This window comes from Helianthus annuus, chromosome 7, assembly GCF_002127325.2.
Source record: "Helianthus annuus cultivar XRQ/B chromosome 7, HanXRQr2.0-SUNRISE, whole genome shotgun sequence".
NCBI classification, from domain to species: Eukaryota; Viridiplantae; Streptophyta; class Magnoliopsida; order Asterales; family Asteraceae; genus Helianthus; species Helianthus annuus.
This window is the reverse complement of record NC_035439.2, coordinates 131,175,646-131,182,217: the sequence shown is the minus strand read 5'-3', so window position 1 is coordinate 131,182,217 and position 6,572 is coordinate 131,175,646.

The window sequence follows — 6,572 nt, the reverse complement described above, 5'->3', positions numbered from 1 at the left end:
ACACAAGCTCTAAGCATGTCCTCCATCGTCTGAATTGTTCTTTCGCTTTGTCCGTCTGTTTGAGGATGATACGCGGTGCTTAGATTTAGCCTGGTTCCCATTGCTCTTTGAAAACTTGACCAAAAATGAGAAGTAAAACGGCTATCCCTATCAGAAACAATTGATAAAGGAATGCCATGTAAAGAAACGATTTCATTTACATACAATTTGGCTAATTGTTCCATGCTAAAGGTTTCCTTCATTGGTAAGAAATGAGCTGATTTGGTTAGCCTATCTACAATCACCCAGATTGTATCATTACCTTTTCTTGTTTTGGGTAATTTGGTAACAAAATCCATTGTTATCAATTCCCATTTCCAGACTGGCATTTCTAATTGCTGTAACAAACCTGAGGGTTTCTGGTGTTCAGCTTTAACTTGTGAGCAAGTTAAACATTTAGAAACATATGCTGCTATATCCTTTTTCATTCCTATCCACCAGAAGTTCTTCCTTAAATCCTGGTACATTTTATCACTTCCTGGATGCATCGTATATTTAGATTTATGAGCTTCTTCTAATATACGGTGACGTAAATTTCCTAATTTAGGTATCCAGGTTCTCTTTTTATGGAATCTCCAAATTCCATCCGTTCCTTGTTCTAATTCTTTAATCATTCCTTTTAATTTTTCAGTATCTTCCTTGATTACTGATTCTTGTGCTTCTCTAATCTGTTCATTTAAATCTACTTGCAGATTTAATTTAAGAGAACGTACCTTTTTTGGCTTTTCATAATATTTTCGACTTAACGCGTCAGCCACCACATTGGCTTTTCCTGCATGATACTGGATATCACAGTCATAATCGCTAAGCAATTCCATCCAGCGTCTTTGTCTCATATTCAATTCTTTTTGCCCGAAAACATATCTTAAACTTTTATGATCTGTGAATATGGTAAACTTACTACCATAAAGATAATGTCTCCAAATCTTAAGGGCAAAAATTATAGCTCCTAATTCCAAATCATGGGTTGAATAATTTTCTTCATGACTCTTAAGCTGTCTAGAGGCGTAAGCTATAACCTTTTGACGTTGCATCAGCACACATCCATAACCTAATTTAGAAGCATCACAATAAATTACAAAGTCTTCATTTCCTTCTGGTAATGCTAATATAGGTGCATGGGTTAATCTTTTCTTAAGGATTCTAAAAGCTTCTTCTTGTTTTGGTCCCCATTCAAACTTAACAGATTTACAGGTTAACTTAGTTAAAGGAATGGCTATTCTAGAAAAATCTCGAATAAATCTTCTATAATAACCGGCCAATCCTAAGAAACTTCTAACCTCGGTTGGTGATTCAGGGGTTTTCCATTTAGTAATTGCCTCGATCTTTGTTGGATCTACATGAATTCCTTCATGATTCACTAAATGTCCGAGAAATTGTACCTGTTCTAACCAAAACTCACACTTTGAAAACTTAGCATAAAGCTTTTCTTTTCTTAACAAACTTAAAAGTAAGTGCAAGTGCTTTGCATGCTCTTCTTTACTTTTAGAGTAAATTAGAATATCATCTATAAAGACAATTATGAATTTATCCAAATATGGCTTACATATTCGGTTCATCATGTCCATAAATGCGGCTGGGGCATTGGTTAAACCAAATGGCATGACAGTAAATTCATAATGACCATACCTTGTTCTGAAAGCGGTTTTAGGAATATCCTCTTCCTGTACCTTTAATTGATGATATCCTGATCTTAAATCGATTTTAGAGAAAAATCGAGCTCCTTGAAGTTGATCAAACAAATCGTCAATCCTCGGTAATGGGTACCGATTCTTAATCGTGACTTTGTTCAATTCACGGTAGTCAATGCACATACGCATTGATCCGTCCTTCTTTTTGACAAACAATATTGGTGCTCCCCATGGCGATGAACTTGGCTGTATAAATCCTTTTTCCAGTAATTCTTCTAGTTGTTTCTTCAGTTCTTGCATTTCAGCGGGTGTCAAACGGTAAGGTGCTTTAGCAATTGGTGCTGTTCCTGGTAGTAGGTGGATTCTAAATTCAACTTCTCTGTCTGGCGGTAATCCTGGCAATTCTTCTGGAAAGACATCTGAAAATTGGGATACTACCGGGATATCTTTTAATTCTTTTCCTTTAGTGTTAGTGATTATAGAAATCAAATACACTATAGATCCTTTTCTTATACAACTTGCAGTTTTCATCACAGAGATGAATTTTGTGGACCTAAAGGTTTTATCTCCTTTAATTGAGATCTTTTCACCTCTTGGTGATTTTAATTGAATTGTCTTTTGATCACATAAAATACTGGCTTTATTGGCTATTAACCAATCCATTCCTAACACAACATCAAATCCAGCCAGATTCATTGGATAAAGGTCTGCCATAAATTTTTGATTAAAAATTTCTATTCCTGCTCCCTGCAATATTTCAGAAATCCTAACAGTTTCTCCATTTGCGGTTTCTACTAGACATTCTTGTGGTAGTTTAGTTAATGATTGATTTAGGAGTTTGCAAAATGAAGTATTAATAAAACTTTGGTTTGCACCAGAGTCAAATAATACTTTAGCAAAAATATCATTAACTAAAAACGTACCAGCAATGACGTCTGGGATCATCTTGGCTTCGTCTGCAGTCAAAACGAATGCTCTAGCATTTCTAGGGTTCTTGTTGTTTGCAGCTGGAGTCAATTTTGGGCAGTTTGTCTTGATATGACCTGTTTCCCCACAGTTGAAGCATACCCTGCTATTAGCTTTCTTCCTGCAATCCTCTTCCTTGTGACCTGATATTTTGCAGAAATTGCAGTATATGGAGCATTTTCCAGAATGCTTCCTTTTGCAATACTTGCAATAAGGTGCAGATGTAGAACCTACATTCCTACGGTTGAAATTCCTAGAACGGAATTCTTGAGTAAGCCTTTGGGTTAAGTTTCTCCTCTGATCTTCTTCCCTAGTTCTTACTAGTTCATCGGTCAAGGTATTGGCTAGTTCTACAGCTTCTTCTATAGTTTGAGGTCTAGCTGCCTTGACTACATGTCTAATCTCTCCAATTAATCCCCAAATATATCGGGAGATTAATACCGGTTCGGGTGAGGCAAGGGTTGGTACCATCCTAGCATATTCAAAGAATGTGGTAGTGTAACCTTTACTATCTACCCCGGTCATTCTAAGATTTAGAAACTTATTTGCTATCTGTTCTTTTTCATTAGGAGGGCAGAATTTCCTTTCCACCATGTTCTTAAATTCCTCCCATTCCATGTTATAAACCCTATCACTTCCTCTGGATTGGAGGATAGTGTTCCACCATTCTAAGGCTGCATTCTTAAACAGATTTGAAGCAAACATTATTTTATCTTCTTCCGCACACTTGCTTATTTTCAGAACTGCCTCAGTTTTCTCTATCCAGCGTAAAGCTGCAATGGGTCCTTCATTGCCCGAGAATTCTATTGGTTTGCAGGACCAGAATTCTTTGTAAGAACAACCAAGTGGCATGGTTCTTCTTCTTTTGGGGATGGGCGCTTGAAGTATAAGTCCATTGTTCACGCTGTTTTCTGGTTCAGTTGGTCGCTTACTGCTATGCTTACTTTTATTATTCGCTTCTTGAACTGTTTGAATAATAAATGGCATTGCATCTATAATTCCTTGTGCCACAATATGCTGAACGACACTATTATCCATTTGGTTTCCGTTGTTATCGTTGTTCAGATTTTCGTTAACCACGTTATTGTTACTCTGGTTATCGTTATTCAGATTTTCTTGATTTCCTGCGTCGGCCATCTGAATTTTAGACATTTACCAAATATTAATATCACAAATAATATTTGCATATAGCCAATCACATAACGCGCACTTTTTAACCAAAAGCGTCGAGCATTGCGACTTTTACTCTATTTATATAGTATGCATCAATACACACTAGTACAGAAATTAAAATTACAGTACCGAATGAAATGTAAAGCTACAATACTAGTAGTATGCATCCGTAGTTTTTTTTTTTCTAACACATACACGCATATATTATTATATTATTATATTATTATTACTACTACCGTCCTGTTATCACGTTCACTGATATGGATTCATCCAGAAATCCATATTGCGCTCGTCGTACTTCCAGACGAGACGCTCTCCCACCTGTCGCATTCTCTCACTACTTTCTAAAATTTCCTCCCCAAACGTCCTAAGTTCTTGGACATTATCTGCACTCATTGGGGGTGCAGGTTCTAGGACTGGGTTTGGAATCTGAGGTACGGGTTCCTGGTACGGGGCCTGGTAAGGGTATGGGTTTTCTAATATTTCCCTAATGTATGCGTCGTTAGTATTGTAGGGATCTTGAGGATCTAACCCTGGGTAGGCTCCTAGATTTGGTATTGGCACGTTTTCCTGAATTGGGTTTTGTTGCACATAATCCCTAACCTCGTTCCACCAGGGGTCGTAATTATCTGGGTCTAGGGGATTGGGTGCAGGTACCCTAGGTATCTCTTCTGGGTTGAAATTATGCATTTCTGGGTTTTCTTCAGGGTTTTCTACTTCCATGGGCTGGTCAGGATTTGGTAATTGTGGTTGGGGTGCAAGCATTTGTTCCAGGTTTGGGTCAGCTGCAGTGGTTGCTAAAATGTGGATGTTGGCTATACCCCTATTGGGCATATCCTGGGCATAGGCATCGGTTTCTCTTTTGGTTGCGGCTAACACTCGCTGATCCTGTAACTTTTTCAGACGTTTCCTACGCTCATGTGCTCCCCTACTGAACCATCCCCTCTTTTTCTGAGGAAATGGCTCTTCAGACTGAGCCTTAAACACAAAGATTCCTTCTTCCGTATCAGCAGAGTACCCTGAGAGGGCAGGCTGAGAAGAGGTGCCTTCGCTTCTAGGCGAACCAGACAATTGACGATACGCGTCAGAGGGTCCTTGGTCGCTCATACTGTAAACTAACAGATAGTCAGATAACACATAACAAGTAAATACAATTATGCACGTATTTTCGTAATTTATTTCCTAACAATTTAAATTTTGATGTCAGTGGAACACTTCTGTGGCTGAATCAGTGGCATAGCTCTGATACCACCTCCTGTCACAACCCCCGATCCCTATTTCCCGGGAACGGGCGGCCGTGAGCCAGTTGCGGTGGTATCACGTTATTGATTTATTTGGCAGCGGAAATTTTCATCAGGACCGTAGTTAGGAAATATTTATATCAAAGTAAACCACCTTATTTTATAATATTAAACACATGGGTAAAACCCAAGTTTTTATTACAAACTGAATTACAGGGATAAATCCCACTTTATTGAAATAAACGCTTTCTTTTATTTAGGTAACTTTTATAGCCACTTTTCCAAGCCTCCAGTGCTCTCCAGCTGGCTTCTATTTGGCTTTCACATTTTGTTACCTGAAACGCGTTTTAAAAAGGTTTTGTCAGTGGAAAATACTGGTGAATGAATCTCAGTTTAATCAAGTATTGATAATTTAATTTAAACAGTATTGAGGGCGATTACAATGTTTATATCTACCCAATTACTCATTCAGTAGTGTCACATCTGACTGAGGGTCATATTACACATTGGCTAACTCGTCGTCCAATGGTAACGTTACTACAATTTTGTATACAAAACCCCAACATACCGGCAGTAATTGTAGAATTACAAAGACTCAATCACTGCTAAATTGCATTGTAAAAAGGTTAAGGTTTTGTAAAAACTGTTAACAAAAAGGAGATTACTCACAAAAATGAGTATTGAAAAAGGAGATTACTCACATTGCTATTTTAGGGTTTTCCTTTATGATTTCCTGGTGAATATCTATAATTTACACAAATACACGTGTGTTAGTATAATAACCCATTTTAACATTAGTAATACCCTCCCCGAGACGGCATTCCAACGACTACGTCGGGCAGAACCACGACAGCCGTTACGGAACCCTAGATCAATCGGGCAGAGTACCTAATACGTATCCAGGGGTTATAATACTTACAACAGAGCAGAACCTCGCTAATTTAGGGGGTATAACGCCCGGGTATAATAACTCCCTACAGAAATTGTGGTTGAGAATCGAAAATGTGAGCGAGCAGACTGAAGGCCCGTTGCCTTCTCTTTATAGTGCTGAAATTGGACTTTCTCGCGGCCCGCGTGGGATTTGGGCCGGGTTCACGCGGCCCGCGTCAACAGGCGGTCAAAGCGTAGCTTGTCCGGATCACCTACTAGCTTCGACACGATGATGACACGTGTCGGCTCCGGGTCATGCCACAATTCAGGACGCGCGCGGCCCGCATGGGCTTGACCAAACTTGTACGCGGCCCGCCTTAACTTATGGTTTTGGCAAAGTCTGGTTATCTCCTCGCGCGGCCCGCCTGGTTTTGAGGTGAGGCCCTACGCGGCCCGCCTCAGCTTAAGTTTTATTGTTTTTATTTATTATATATATTATAACCTATTTTGGGCTCGGTTTTCACATAAGGGGCACATATAAAGACATATTGGGCTATTTTTAAGATATATTAGGGTGTCAGAATTATTATGAGGATGTTGGTTTTACCGAGGGTTGTTATATTTATGGATGAAATTTGGTTTTATGAGATGT